Source organism: Cetorhinus maximus, chromosome 16 (assembly GCF_964194155.1).
Source record: "Cetorhinus maximus chromosome 16, sCetMax3.hap1.1, whole genome shotgun sequence".
Classification (NCBI taxonomy): domain Eukaryota; kingdom Metazoa; phylum Chordata; class Chondrichthyes; order Lamniformes; family Cetorhinidae; genus Cetorhinus; species Cetorhinus maximus.
In genome coordinates, this window is record NC_135894.1 from 60,891,724 (window position 1) to 60,908,208 (window position 16,485).

General features: G+C 41.9%; 1 protein-coding gene across 7 annotated transcripts in view; it reads left to right on the top strand.

The window, feature by feature from the left end:
• Positions 1 to 2,617: 2,617 nt before the first annotated feature.
• Positions 2,618 to 16,485, top strand: part of LOC144691611 (rho guanine nucleotide exchange factor TIAM1-like) — a 312,961-nt gene continuing 299,093 nt past the window's right edge. For 5 of the 7 annotated variants that reach the window (XM_078559872.1, XM_078559873.1, XM_078559871.1 and 2 more), the window contains exon 1: positions 2,618 to 2,879. The gene's annotated coding sequence lies outside the window, so the exon portion shown is untranslated. The remainder of the gene's footprint in view (positions 2,880 to 16,485) is intronic. The other 2 variants (XM_078559874.1, XM_078559875.1) reach the window with 1 other exon arrangement.

Consider the following 16,485-nt stretch of genomic DNA (forward strand, 5'->3'; position numbering starts at 1 on the left):
TGCGCAAGGATTCCCAAATCCCTCTGTGCTGCAGCCTTTCTCCATTTAAATAATATTTGGCTCCTCTATTCTTCCTGCCAAAGTGCATAACCTCACATTTTCCCACATTATATTCCATCTACCAAGTTTATGCCCACTCACTTAACTTGTCTATATCCCTCAGGTCCAGGGGACTTATCAGCTTTTAGTGCCATTAGTTTCCCTAGTACTTTTCCTCTAGTGATAGTCATTGTATTTATTTCCTCTCCCTCTTTTTCCCCTTGATTATTTAGTATTGGAATGCAATTAGTGTCTTCTACCATGAAGACTGAAGCAAAGTATTTATTCAACTCCTCTACCATTTCCTGGTTCCCCATTATTATTTCCCCAGCCTCATTCTGTAAAGGGCCTATGTTCACTTTGGCCTCTCTTCCTTTTTATATATTTAAAGACGCTCTTAATGTCAGTTTTTATATTACTTGCTAGTTTACCGTGAAAGTTTATTTTCACCCTCTTTTTTTGGTCATCTTTTGTTAGTTTTTAAAACTTTCCCAATCCTCTGGTTTACCACTAATCTCTGCCACATTGTATGTCTTTTCTTTTAATCTGATCCTATCCTTAACTTCCTTGGTTAACCATGGTTGGTTTATCCCCTTAGTTGAATCCTTCTTCCTTACTGGGATATATCTTTGTTGCAAGTCATGAACTATTTTCTTGAACATCTGCCATTGTTCATCAACTGTTTCTTCTGCTAAAATCCTATCCCAGTACACTCCAGCCAACTCTGTCCTCGTTCCTTTGTAATTACCTTTATTTAAGTTTAGCACAGTTGTTTCTGACCCAAGTTCCCAAGTTTCTTACTCCCAATCTCAATGCTAAATTCTACCATATTATGGTAATTGTTTCCTTGAGTATCTTTTACTCTGAGATCATTTATTCAACCTGCTGCATTACACATTACCAGATCCAAAATAGCCTGATCCCTGGCTGGATTCACAACATATTGTTCGAGGAAACTGTCCCACCTACACTTTTTGAATTCTTCCTCGTGGCTATCTCTACCAATTTGATTTTCCCAATCTACATGAAAATTAAAGGGATACAGATAACTATGGGAATCTGTCAATTGGGGCTACTCATTGGAAAACAAGTCCTCTACAATGGGCAAACTGATGCGGGTGTCATTGCTGGCTACAAGAAGCCACCCCAAACCCCCTCCAAAAAGTGAGAATCGCTCCATAAAAGATGTTGGTGGAATTTAAGTCTGTATGAACAGTTAATGTACAAACTACATCTAGAGCTGTTGAAAAATCAGGTAATCTACTGCCTGGAAACTATTCTACCCCCACATTTAGGTTGAGAGAAGGCAAGAAGGATAGCTCAACTTGGAACAAGCTATTGAGAACATTTTTCCAATCAACTGGACTACAGGACCTCTACATTGGGCACTCCATTCAACCTTGTAGAAATAGAACCCTTGCAATCTCCGTGACTCAGCTGAACCCGCAAGTGCCGCAAAATAATGACCTTAAAAGCAGTTCGCAGCGTATGCTTAATCATAATAACCTCTAAAAATTCAGTACAACATAAGAACACCATGTATACGCTTCTGAAATGGAATGTTACGCATTTTATCAAAAAAGGTCACTAATGATTATGCTGCAATTCTCCATTAGTGTCGTCATAGTTTCACATGCAATCTACTCATTTTATTTGCAAAGCCTTTTGTTATTTAACAAAGGTGTGAAAATATTTACAATCCAGTAATGCCATAATGAACCCACACCCGTCGGAAAAAGATTAAATTTATGTTAACACTGCATCCAGGGGAAAAAGAGGAACGTCTTCACTACTACTGTGTACACTTTCTTGTCTCAACCCATGGTCTCACGCCACACACAACTAAAGAACACGGTGATGTCAATAATATTTCCTTCACGTTGCACCTTACGGCAGAATTTCTGGCATTTTTTTGAAAATTGTAAAAACGTACATTAATAAAGTAATTAAACTATAATTGTTTAGAATTCATCATCGAGTTGTAAAGGCGAGCTTCACACCACCATGAAATACAATATGTTTTATTTATTGGCTATGTGAGTTTGCTCCAGCAACAGATGTCGCAATGTCTCTTTCATCAGAAGTACCCGTTCCGATGAAAGGTCGCTGACTTGAAACGTTAACTCTTGTCTCTCTCTTTCCATGGATGCCGCCAGACCTGATGAATATTTCCACCATTTTCTGATTTTATTTCAGATTTCCAGCATTGGCAGTACTTTGCTTTATTTGCTACCACCATAGATGGTTGAAATACGGGCTCAGTGCAACTGAACACATTTTTCAAAAGGGTTTCCGCAGAGCAAACGACTTACTCGTTAATGATGTATGTACCTTTAGACACAAGAGTCACCTCATTCCCTTGACTTCAAATTCAACGTGCTTCCACCAGGAGCCGCGCTCACTCTTCCCAATTGGCGAGTAGAACCGGCATCAATCGCCAGTGCTCGAGGAGCCTGGCGCCACCTGCTGTAGCGATTGGCGATTGGCTGCAAGCCTCTCTGATTGATGGGTTGTGCAGCCAATCACTTTCGGCTCCCCGGCGCCGATCGGCACCGCCCCCTCGCAGCGCTCTCGGAAACAACATGGCGGCGGCGGTGGTTTCCAAAAGGATCCTGTTGTGAAGTGACCCATTCGGACCTCTTTGCGAATATTTAATTTTAATTTGGTTGAAATGTATTATTTTAAAGTCTGTGAATAGCGACCTTTCCGGTAAGTGATGAGCAGCCACGGTTGAAGATGAATCCCCATTCGCTCCTGTGTTGTGCCCTGAATCAGACCCATGGGATTCCTCCAGGCTCGAACGTCCGCCTCTCTCCCTCCCGCAGTCTGAACATAATTAGGTACATTTCACTTAAAAAACTGCTTCCACTCGTTTCACTCTGCATCCTCAGAGACGTGGGGCCGGGTCCGTACGGTGGGAGGTCTGCTTATTTTTCCAAAGTATCTTCCGAACATTTTTTTCCTCAATTGAATTATTATAGTATTTTATTTCGGAAACACGAGTTCTGTCGTTCAGATTGTTGGAAATCGAAAATTACGAATATCTCCTAAATCTGAAGTCCACTGTTCTCCTTGTAGAGTCAAATAACGATTTGTCAAGGATCTGTCAATGCTCGGTCGTTTTCTTTGATAATTTTGCTTAAATGGGAAATGAACGTTTCTTTGTGCTCTTACAGATTCTTAAGGCAGCCAAGCTGCTCTCAGTATATTGAGTAAATGGGTTTATCATAGGTCTTATTCTTTGTGATCAGATCTCTCGCTCGTTTTGAACGAACTGGGGTTGACCGCTGGGTTTCGGAAACCAGTCCAGCTGCATCGGTATTATTTCTTATTGTTATTATTTGTGTTATTGAATATCCATTACAGCCTCGACTCCCTTTTGCAGCTCGTGTTTTGTTCCACATGATCTAAGGTAGCGGTTCTGTGTTTTAGTCTGTTCCGTGATCCCCACATTTTATGAAAAGTGAGCGCAAGTGGTAAAATTAATGGATTTTCGTTAACAATTTTGGGGAGGGGAGAATGGTGGTGTACTGTTTCCCTAGATGAGTAGATACAAAATCAGCTGATTTTCTAACAATATTGGTGTTGGTTATTGGGTTGTGTAGAACTGTGCCACATTCAACTCGAAACGTTTTGGGTTTGTACACTGAGGCGTTGTGGTGCAAATTGATCCATCTTACTGTATTTACTGTGTGTTGCTTGTCGGCTTAATCTATTTAGCGTTCAAATTCTGCGTTGTTAAATACTTAAAAACCTTGGGTTTTTGTGAATTTATTGCGTGCTCCAGATTTTCAAGTGGTCAGCAATATATTTTTTAAAGTTTCGTATCATTGACCATTTTGGGATGGTTCGGGGCGACTATTGTTTCGTGATTATAAAATTCATTGTTTGGTATCTTGTTGCTTAAAAAAATCATATTACTTCTGAAATCGCGTCTGGGTGCACCTGACGAGGTTTCGAGATAACCACTTTACATTTGAAGATCTTTCTGCGGGTTTTAGATACAGAAATGTTGCGAAATAATATCAGATTCGCAAATTTGACTTTTTTTTTACATAACTGCAGATTGAACTACGATTTAAGCATAGTTCTACATGATTGCAAAGGCTAGGTATCAAATCTAAAGTGGAACAGAATGGATTTGGTTTGACACTCTTCAAAGACTTTAAACATTTTGCACTTGAGTGCCAAACTCAGGAAATGGCGAAATAAAAGAAAAATACTGTGGATGCTGGAAATCTGAAATGAAAACAGAAAATGCTGGAAAAACTTAGCAGGTCTGGCAGCATCTGTGGAGAGAAAAACATGTTTCGAGCCCACATGACTCTTCTTTACACCTCCTAAGTCATATGGAATCGAAACCTTAACTCTGTTTCTCCGTAGATGCTGTCAGACCTGCTGAGTTTTCCAGCATTTATGTTTTTGTTTCAGGAGATGGTGAAATGGATAATTGATTTTTTTTAAAGCATTGGCCAACTTGGAATTGTACCTTTTCAAATTTGTGATACCTGAACAGGTAGAACTGCAGCTAGTCAACATGGACATCATGATAGAGGGGGAGGGATGAGTGATAGAGGGGGAGGGATGAAAGGGGGAGGAGTGGCATTACTGGTCAGGGAAAATATCACAGCTGTGCGTAAGCAGGACAGCCTGGAGGGCTCTTCTACAGAGGCCATATGGGTGGAGCTGAGGAAAGGGAAAGGTGTGACCACACTAATAGGGTTGTATTATAGACTGCCCAATAGTCAGAGAGAATTGGAGGAGCAAATCTGTAGAGAGATAGCAGACTGATGTAAGAAACAGAAAGTTGTGATAGTAGGAGATTTTAACTTTCCACATATTGACTGGGACTCCCATACTGTAAAAGGGCTGGATGGCTTGGAGTTTGTCAAATGTGTTCAGGAAAGTTTTCTAAATCAATATATAGAGGTACCAACGAGAGAGGATGCAATACTTGATCTCCTTTTGGGAACCAGACAGGTCAGGTGACAGAAGTATGTGTAGGCGAACATTTTGGGTCCAGTGACCACAATGTCATTAGTTTAAGTTAATTATGGATAAGGATAGGTCTGGTCCTCGAGTTGAGATTCTAAATTGGAGAAAGGCCAATTTTGTGGAAATGAGAAAGGATCTAGGAAGAGTGGATAGGGATAAGTTGTTTTCTGGCAAGGATGTGTTCATTAAGTGGAAGGCATTCAAAGGTGAAATTTTGAGAGTGCAGAGTTTGCATGTTCCTGTAAGGATTAAAGGCAAAGTTAACAGGCATAGGGAACCTTGGTTTTCAAGGGATATTGGCGATCTAATTATGAAGAAGAGAGAGGTGTATAGCAGGTATAGGCAACAAGGAGCAAATGAGGTACTTGTAGAGTATAGAAAATGTAAGAAAATACTAAAGAAGGAAATCAGGAAGGCAAAAAGAAGACATGAGGTTGCTTTGGCAGATAATGTGAAGGTAAACCCGAAGGGTTTCTACAAGTATACTAAAAGTAAAAGGATAGTAAGGGACACAATTGGTCCCCTTGAAGATCAGAGTGGTCGTCTATGTGTGGAGCCTCACGAGATGGGGGAGATCTTAAACAGTTTTTTTTGCATCAGTATTTACTCAGGAAACTGGCATAGTGTGTAAGGAAGGAAGGGAAACAAGCAGTATCATGGAACATATAGAGATTAAAGAGGTGAAGGTGCTTGCTGCCTTACAGCGAATAAAGGTAGATAAATCCCCCGGGCCTGACATGATATTCCCTCGGACCTTGAGGGAGACTAGTGTAGAAATTGGAGGGGCCCTGGCAGAAATATTTAAAATGTCCTTAGCCACGGGTGATGTGCCGGAGGATTGGAGGGTAGCTCATGTTGTTCCGTTGTTTAAAAAAGGCTCCAAAAATAAACCAGGTAATTACAGGCCAGTGAGCCTGACGTCAGTAGTAGGTAAATTATTGGAAGGTGTTCTGAGAGATCGGATATACAATTATTTGGACGGCCAAGGGCTGATTAAGGATAGTCAACATGGCTTTGTGCGTGGTAGGTTGTGTTTAACAAACCTTGTAGAGTTTTTTGAGGAGGTTACCAAGAAAGTAGATGAAGGAAAGGCTGTGGATGTTGTCTCCATGGACTTTAGTAAGGCCTTTGACAAGGTCCTACATGGGAGGTTAGTTCAGAAGGTTCAGACACTTGGTATCCATGGAGAGGTTGTAAACTGGATTCGAAATTGGCTGTGTGGGAGAAGACAGAGTGGTAGTGGATGATTGCTTCTCAGACTGGAGGTCTGTGACTAGTGGTGTGCCTCAGGGATCTGTGCTGGGACCATTGTTGTTTGTTGTCTATATCAATGATTTGGATGATGATGTGGTAAATTGGATCAGCAAGTTTGCTGATGACACTAAGATTGGAGGCGTTGTGGACAGCGAGGAAGGCTTTCAAAGCTTGCAGAGTGATCTGGACCAACTGGAAAAATGGGCCAGAAAATGGCAGATGGAATTTAAAGCAGAAAAATGTGAGGTGTTGCATTTTGGAAGGACAAACCAAGCTAGGACATATACAGTAAATGGTAGGGCACTGAGGAGTGCGGAGGACAAAGGGATCTGGGAGTTCAGATACATAATTCCCTGAAAGTGGTGTCACAGGTAGACAGGGTTGTAAAGAAAGCTTTTGGCATACTGGCCTTCATAAATCAAAGTATTGAGTATAGGAGTTGGGATGTTATGATGAGGTTGTATAAGACATTGTTGAGGCCAACTTTAGAGTATTGTGTGCAGTTCTGGTCGCCTAACTACAGGAAGGATATCAGTAAGATTGAAAGAGTGCAGAGAAGATTTACTAGGATGTTGCCGGGTCTTAAGGAGTTGAGTTACAGGGAAAGATTAAACAGGTTAGGACTTTATTCCTTGGAGCGTAGAAGGATATGGGGAGATTTGATAGTTTACAAAATTATGAGGGGTATAGACAGAGTAAATGCGAGTAGGCTCTTTCCACTTAGATTAGGAGAGATAAACATGAGAGGACATGGCTTTAGGGTGAAAGGGGAAGGGTTTAGGAGGAACATTAGGGGGAACTTCTTCACTCAGAGAGTGGTGGGAGTGTGAAACGAGCTGCCATCTGACGTAAATGCGGGCTCACTCTTAAGTTTTAAGAATAAATTGGATAGATACATGGATGGGAGAGGTCTGGAGGGTTATGGACTGGGTGCAGGTCAATGGGATTAGCGGAATAATATTTTGGCACAGACTAGAAGGGCCGATTGGCCTGGTTTCTGTGCTGTAGTGTTCTATGGTTCTATGGTTCTATCATTATTTGGGCAGTACCGATCTATAGAATACAGTATTAAGTAGTCAAAATGTTGTTGAAAGTAAATGCAGAAGGTGTCATGGGACGCTGTATATCTTAGATTTTTAGATTCTACCTTCAATATGACAAATAGCAGCTCAGCATATCTGGAAAAAATAGGATATATTTTTTACCATTCAGAGTTAGAAGCCCAATATTTATTTTTTTCATCCCTGGACTTTGAGTTAAGATTGGTCCCAGAATGAAGAGTGAATTTCTATTTCCAGCAAGGTGAGAAATGTCAGTAGAAAAGCAAAATATTGCAGATTCTGGAAATCTGAAATATAAACAGAAAATCAGGAAACACTCGGAGGTTCAGGCAGTATCTATGGAGACAGAAGCATTTAACATTTCAGATCCATCTGCACTCCTCTCATCTTTCGATGAGGCAGCCTTCCAGACTCAACAGTGAGTTCAATTATTTCAGATCATAATCACTGCCCCTATCTTTTCAGATGGTAGTTGTTGGCGATATCTGTTTTCTCCATTTACACATCCTTCAGAGCAATCTTTTGTTTGTTTATTTGTCCTATTACTGTTATCCCCTTTGTCATTTAATCTCTCCTTTTGTTTTTCCCTCCCCTTTCTCTGTCTCTGTATTTGTTCAAAGATGTAACAGGTTTTAAACTTGCGTTATAACTGGATAAAGTGATTGACCTGAATCATGAATACCTCTGTTTCCCTCTGTACTGAGAAATGTCAGTGTTAGGAATTGGGATGTTTTCCCATTATAAACACCCATTATACATGAAACACTTCTGGGTCATGTGTAATTAGTGGCATGAAGAGAAAAATTACCCTGTCTTAACAATATACCTCAACCGTAAAAATTGGAAAACGCATTCTATTCCAATTGCTCCATCAGCCATCTCTTTAAGTGTGAGTGATGATTTAATACTGAATTACATTTACTGAAACTGGATTGTGACAACCTAAAGTATTCAAGAACTAGATAGCCACCTGGGTTAGATTCACATGTTGGCCCCAAAGGTGGAGGAATCGTAAGATGTCCGGTCTTTGACTATCTTTTTTGAACTTATGCCTCTATTTCTTCCCAACTCAATTGGGCAGTTGGATACACAGTTTACAAGTCCCAATTGCTGTGAATGCTAATCAGCTAAAGAGGAGGTATGCAAAATTGGCTTTAGGTTTTGAGTTCTTTTACATAAGTTATTGTTAACCTCTCCCTCCTTTGGGTAAATATCTGAAGGGAAGTGCAACTTAAAGCTGGACATCCAAATAAGCATTGGGGTTCACTCTGGGGAAATCACACATTTGAGTTATGTCTTGCACGTTGGGATTCCAGTACATTACTTTATCTTGTCCTTGTAAAACTGCATTGTCTTTTTATTTAGCGGTGCTGAAGAACCAGTTAAAGTAATTTTGTTTCTTTTTGTTCGGGGGAAAAATGTACAAGTACGTTGTTATCAGTGATAATGGTATGTAACTTTTTGATTTTTTTTAAGTTTAGTGTCAGTAAATGTACTATTTTGCAATGACCTATATTCAATGGAACCTCTCCAATTATTTGCAATTGCCTTCCATAACAGAGGCCACCACAAATATTTTTACAAGAAGCACCTCTCTTTTGGATACCACAAGCATTTTAGGGAGGCTTGATTCATTCAGATATGTCAGTTATAATTTGAATTGTTATAAGATCAGGTACGGCCATGAAATGAACATTGTATGGCCCTGAATTAGTTGCGGATGCTCCCAATTAAATGGCAGACATAACAAGGTGATACTCCAAGATTGCATGACAATCCCAAAAATGTACCAACAGTGTAATGTTTGTTGCAGTCTTTGACAATGTACATGGATGTGCAACTTGGATTGACCATCATCACAAAACAGATGAGATGAGAAAGCCATGAAGTGGCACAGTTATCCATTTGATGCTACCTCACCATCTAGTATTCTCCAACTCTGGTGGCCAAGAAGGAAATCTTAATGATGGATTTTCCGATATAAATATGTTTTCTTGAAGGATGGCAGAACATACTGTTAGAGATTATCCCAATGGGAAGCAAAGGTGAGAATTTGAGCACATACAATAGTAGAGGGTACAGGCTTTTTGAAGAATTATAAGGCACTTCAAAATAAGTAATTGAGAGTTGGTTTTTCAGGTTTGGTGGAGGTCATGAGCAAGGTCTTAAGGCATTGTAATAATGATCAGAGTTGGTCATTTGCAAATGGCTACAGGGCAGACTGCAGAACCCTTTAAATGTACCCCAAAGGATAAAGACACAAATTCACCTGTTTTCAGCGTGTACAATCTAACCTTTTATCATCCACATATCCTTTACCCTGATACTTACAGCTGTAGAATGTATTATAGTCGGTCTCTCTTTTTCACGTATCATTCACATAGACATGCACTGGTGTGGATTATGTATGGTTAACACTCCTCCTTTGGTCAGAGAAAAGTTTCTGATGGGGGATATAATGTTTCGTATCTTTAGCAAACTGATAATAGGCAGGTTGGAGAAGAAAATTCTCTGCAGTTTGATGCAGGACTGATTGTGTAGCTGAGAATGGGGGAAAAAAGTGAAATAAAACAATGCTTTTGGAGACCATAAAAAGGACTGTTTGTGAAGAGATCTCTCTGCAATGTTTGGTGACAATTGGTTGCTATCTGGATATGAACCACACTAGTGCCTGTCCACCTTCCTAAAGAGTAGACTCAAAAGTCTTCCCAGTAAAATGGTACTTTCCTTTCACCCAGGAAAACATCTGTTGTGTCCCTCTGGATCTCAGTAATGAAAGCAGGAAGAGGGGGTAAGGTGATTATTAGTTTGATGACATGTAGCAAGCCTATCAAGTGCAGCATTGGCATTTTCCCAGTTCAATTCTGTTGCAAACCATATATTTTCCAGATTACCAAATACCTAAGAAGCCTACAGACTTAGCAAAAACCCTCGACATTTGTTTCAGTTGATCTTTGGAAAGGAAACTAAGTACAGCCACAAACATTTTTGTGTTCATTGTTCCTCAACCAGATGCTTGATCATCAGCCGTACATATGTATCCAGTTCATGGATCAGTATGAGCCATTTCTATATGTGTTAAAGAAAAACAAATTTCAATGAAGATCTGTATATTGAATGCATATTGGAATAAAGCAGCTAACGATTGCATAGTTTAAGAATTTCCTTGGTAAACATGAATAAAGAAAATTATTTGGGTATGTTCGTTATTCATATTGAAATTTCCAGTCGATATGTAGCTGTTCGCAGCTTCACGTATTTTGTTTAACATTTTATCAACAAAGCTAATCAAATAGGTTAACTATTGATGATATAAAAGTTATTCTAACCCCTTGTACAGAACATGATGCTTTGGAGAGGATTCAGAAAGAGAGCACTGAAGATAAATTCAGAATTCATAGAGGGGAGGTTGTAGGGTAGAAGGCTACTGATATTGAGGGGTGAGACTACAAAGAGATTTAAATGCAAGATTTGTGGACTGGAAGCCAGCATGAATCGGATAGGACAAATGGGAATTGAGTGATGGAGGTTTTGTAGGTTTAGAGGCCAGAATTAGATGAAGTGGGCTGTGGTGCTGGAAGAGATTACAGAGATAAGGAGGGGTGAGGCTGTGGAGGAATTTTAAAAACAAAGAGGAGAATTTTAAAATTGAGACATTGCTTGACTGGGAGTCAATGTAGGTCAGTGAGCACAGTGGTGATGGGTGAATGAGACTTGGTTCAAGTTGAGTTGCGGGCAACAGAGTTTTGGATGACCTCAAATTTAGGGAGGGTACACTGTTGGAAACCAGCCAGGACTGCAGTGGAATAGTCAAGTCTAGAGGCAACAAAGGCAGGAATGAGGATTTCAGCATGAGTTGAACTAAGATCTTATGGAGGTGAAATAGGTTATGGTGTGAATATGTGATTGGATACTCATCTTGGGGTCAACTATGCCACCAAGGTTGTGAACAGACTGGTTTAGTCTCGGACTGTTGCCAGGGAGAGCGATGGAATCGGTAGTTAAGAAACAGAGATTGGAGTGGGGTCAGGAAACAATGGCTTCAATCTTCCTGATATTTAATTGGAAGAAATTTCTGCTCCTCCAGTACTGGATATTAGATAAACAGTCTAATAACTTGGCGACAGTGGAGGAGTCCAGAGAGGTGCTGGTGAGGTAGAGATGGGTGTTGTCAGGGGTACATATGAAGTCTATTCTGTTCTTTTGGATGATGTTGCTGAGGACAGTATATAGAAATAGGATGGAGCCATGGATAGATCTTTGGGGCTACCAGAGGTAATAGTACAGGAACAGAGAGAGAAGCCATTGCAAGTGATACTCTGGCTACAATTATATAGATAAGCATAGAACCGGGTAAGAGTAGTCCACCCAGCTGGACAACAGTGGAGAGATGTTAGAGGAGGATGGTGTGGTCAACCATGTCAAAGGCTGCAGATAGGCCAAAAAGAACAAGGAGGGATAGTTTACTTTTGTCACATAGAATAACAGAATAACAGCAGTTTTGGTATTGTGGCATGGGTGAAAGCTGATTGTAGTAATTCAAACAGGGATTTCCAGAAAAGATGGGCATGGATTTGGGGGCCTCAGCACATAGAGGGCTTTTGAAGAAGAAAAGGAACTTAGAGATGGGATGATTTTGCAAGGACAGTGAATGATGGCAGATTTAAAGGAAAGGGGGACAACCACTTGAAGAGAGAGAACCGTTCACAATATTGGCTAACAAGGGACCCAGGAAGGTAGCCAACAGTTTAACAGGAATAGATTCAAAGGAACAGGAGGGTGGGTCTCGTGGACAGGATGAGCTTGCAAGGGCAGCTTGTTGCCATGCAAGCTCAGTCAGCTGCCTTCATGGCTGAAAATTCCAGTGTTTAAAGGAGCTTGCAGGGTCTCACAGCAGTCAGGCAGTGTGCCCTTTAACACATTGCTCGGAGTGCGGAGGCACTGCCCTGAGGGAGTGACTGTGTCTCCCTGGAGCCTTCTCTTATGATGATAACATTCATGCTCCCACCACTGCCATTCCACCAGTGCCCTTTTTGTTGCCTGCCTGCCTGCCAGCCAGCCAGCTGACCCTGCAGTTGTCTATGCTCAAGAGTTGTAGTCTGAAGCCAGGGGTCTTCAGCCAGGGGAAGGAGTTGATCGAGGGCATTCTAAAAGGCCATTTGAGTCTCCACAGCCACTGGGGTAGTTTAGGAGCACTAGGACAGGCAAAGGCATATAGAAGATGGTCCCTAAGAGAATTATTAATTGCCTTTTGTTTGGAATATTGGACAGTTTAATTTGTGAAGTTAATTTAGAATGTCTATTTTCTGGTGGCTTTTGTTTCGGCATTGTGGCCAAGAGGACACTGTGATCCCTTACAGGGAAGGTAAGGTGTAGAATGAGGAATTGGGGTCACGTTTACTGATAGGGCAGCCGGATGAGCTGATCATGAACATTCTGGCTAGAAAGGGGCTTCCTCCTCTTTCCCCCTCCTCCTGAGCTGGTTATTTAAAAGCTGGTGGCAAATGCTTGCTGTGCCCTCATGATGGCAAGATTGTGTAGAATGCAGCAGACATGATGAATAGTGTGACGTGCTATTCAGGGCTCCTTGACTGCGGTCCTGGCAGCAGAAGCATTGCTTATACTCCCCAGTGATCTGCTCGACATTTTGTGTGGCAGTATGGCTCTTGTTATATGCATGCTGTGCATGTGTATGTTGGTTGTGCACTGGAGTTATAAGCCAGGTTAACTCTTCTTGCTAGGATTTCTCATGGTGGCCTCAATTGCAATGGTGGAGCTTTGGGATGAATGCACCAAGACAGCTGCCAGGATGCTGGGCATTGGCCTGCTTGAGTTTGGTCGCACGCCAGCTGCACATTGAGGGAGTGGAACCACTTCTGGTTGCAATACTTCTGAATTTACATGACACCCACCAAGCAACTTGTGTGTGTTGTCACTGGCACACTGCACCATTGAGATGTGTGCAATTCTAGAGAAGTTGCAGAGAAGAAAGAATGGAAAGAGAAAATGGAATGTATTCAGCTCTCCTTGTATACAGAATCCCAGTAATTTCCCTTATATAAATAGTGGACAGCAAACTGAGATGTTGGGAATGTCTCTTGCCTCCAGGTTTGAAGGTACGCAAAGTAAAAAACTTCATGGCTGTCACCTACATAGCCAGCGGCAATGCTGTCCTTGGCCTACTCTGAGCTACAAGTCTGCCTGCAACAAATGGCAGATTTCAGTGGGCATCTCCTTTGTAAAAGGGTGACATTGCTCAAACTACATGTTAAGGCTAAGGGAGAAGAATTGATCCCTGAAGATGCTGGTGTCCTACTGAGAGCCTTTCTTCTCCTCTATCCAAGTGCAACTTGTGCTTTCCCCTTTCTCCATGTAATGCTGTAGTCCACAAGGAATGGAAGCAACAGCACCTATGACTGGGAGCAAGTGGTCTGAGCAGAATCCTTGAAATGAGAACAAAGACCTTCAATACAACATTCAGCACCATTTACAACGACTCAGATGCTGAAGTAGTCCATGTCCAAATACAGCAAGACCTGGACAATATCCAGGCTTGGGCTGACAAGTGGCAAGTAATATTCACACCACACAAGCGCCAGGCAATGACCATCTCTTAACAAGAGAGAATCTTACTATTGCCCCATGACATTCAATGGCATTACCATTGCTGAATCTCCCACTATCAACATTCTGAGGATTACCATTGACCAGAAACTGCACTGGACTAGCCACATAAATACTGTGGTTACAAGAGCAGGTCGGAGGCTAGGAATCCTGCGATGAGTAACTCGCCTCCTGACTCCCCAAAGCCTGTCCACAACCTACAAGGCACAAGTCAGGAGTGTGATGGAATACACTCCACTTGCCTGGATGAGTGCAGCTCCTATAACGCTCAAAAAGCTTGACACCATCCAGGACAAAGCAGCGCGCTTGATTGGCACCCCACCCACAAACATTCACTCCCTCCACCACCGACGCATAGTAGCAGCAGTGTGTACCATCTACAAGATGCACTGCAAGAACCCTCAAAGGCTCCTTTAACAGCACCTTCCAAACCCACGACCGCTACCATCTAGAAGGACGATGGCAGCAGATGCATGAGAACACCGCAACCTGGAAGCTCTCCTCCAAGCCACACACCATCCTGACTTGGAAATATATCACCGTTCCTTCACTGTTGCTGGTTGAAATACTGGAACTCTCCCTAACAGCACTGTGCGTGTACCTACACCACATGGACTGCAGTGGTTCAAGAAGGCAGCTCACCACTACCTTCTCAAGGGCAACTAGGGATGGGCAATAAATGCTAGCCTAGCCAATGACCCCCACATCCCATGAATGATTTTTTAAAAAAAAACAAGCCACACCATATCCTGTAGGCATCAGAAACTTTTAAGTAGTGGTACAAGCAACCAAATATGTCTACAAACTCAGCAGTAACCAGTGGAAATCAGTTAGCAATTGATCTGAAATTGGTTGATCATCCCTTTAAATAATGCTAGTGGGTGTTCTCCCTGCTGATGAATGCCTGTTCAGCTGCGCCAGATTAAGGAAGGCATCATCTGCAGTGTTGAGGTTGAAAATGGTACCCCTGGAGTCAAATCAAATACTGGCCAATGTCACGACCTGCTTACTTTGCATACTTCCAGTGCACTGTCCCTGTGCCTACTCTAACGACTTATTGAAAATGGAGTCTGGTGCAGCCCACAACAAAAGTTTGTGATGCAGACACCATTTTAGACTCTGTGACGCCCGTAGTGCCAAAGTTGCTATATTACTGAGTTTTGCAACCCTAATTTTCTTTCGTACTGTAACACATTCCAAATGTAAATGTAATCCCCTGAAATGCACATGAATTATCTCCTTTTATTATTTGGTCATGGGATTTGAGTGTTGCTGACAAGGTCAGAGTTTATTGCTAATTCCTAATTGCACTTGGGAAGCTGGCAGAGATGGTGGTGGTGTATGTGAATTGTTGTGATAGCTGGTGCATTGATTTGTAATATGCAGTTATACCTCAACAGTTTCAAAGAAGAAATGTTCATTATACTCCAGAGCAACTTGAATTTATGCTTGTTGATGCCAGCATTCTAATTTACAGCCCCAAGACACCTGTGATCTGCTCTGCCATTTGTGATTTCAAGGAGAAATCAGTCTGTGTAGTCTTAAACATGACTATTTAATGGTCAGCTTTGGAGCAACATTCCCATGATTAAGAAGGGATATTTAATTCTCCTTCTCTACCTCCCAACCTTGGTCAATGGCAAAGCAGCAAGGGAGCAGTTCAAATGGAGCCCCTCCATTTCCAGCTCTGTATCTACTGATAAGTCTGGTTTTGTCAGAGAGAGGGATTCTTCTTCTTCATGAGTTCTCTGCCCTAAGGCAGGTCTGACCCACAGCACCATGATCTCAACTATGGGTAGGGTGGGGAGGCAGATCCCAAATCCACTTCAGCTGGAACTAGGATCGAACCCCATGCTGTTGGCACCAATCTGATCTACATCAGCTGTCCTGCCACCTGGCCCCCAAGGAGTCAGAGTTGCTGTGGCAACATAGACTTTTACATGCATGTTGTAACCTGGAGCAATGGAGAGTGTGGCTGACCAGGAATCTCTCCTCCTTACCACCTGCCATTGGTCTATGTTGTTAGAATTTACAAGTTGTTGCTCAACCTGTTTGGCTGTGTTACAAACGCACCTTCCTTGGCCAGCAAGTTCTAAGTGGGTATAGAACCCGGAACTACTTGGGGGTGGGTGGGGGGGCGGGGGGGAGAATTAATAAATACAGATCAGTGTCCTGCCCTATATTTATGACCCTGATGGCATTTTAACCCACTTTTGAGCTGGCTGTGCTATGACCATCATGACAGGCAAGGCTTTCAGGAAGCCATAGAGGCCACTGGCAAGTTAATTCATCACATCTCTGCTCACTGACCTACATTGGTTTCCTGTTTGACAGTGCTTCCGTTTTAAAATTTTCTTCCTTGTTCTCGAGCCTTTCCCAGCCCAATCTTTGCAACTTTCCCCAGCCCTGCAACTTGCTGAGATCTTTTATCAGTCTTTAATTCTGGTTTCTTACTCATTCCTGATTTTTTCACTTCACCATTAATGATTGTGCCTTAAGCAACCTGAGCCCT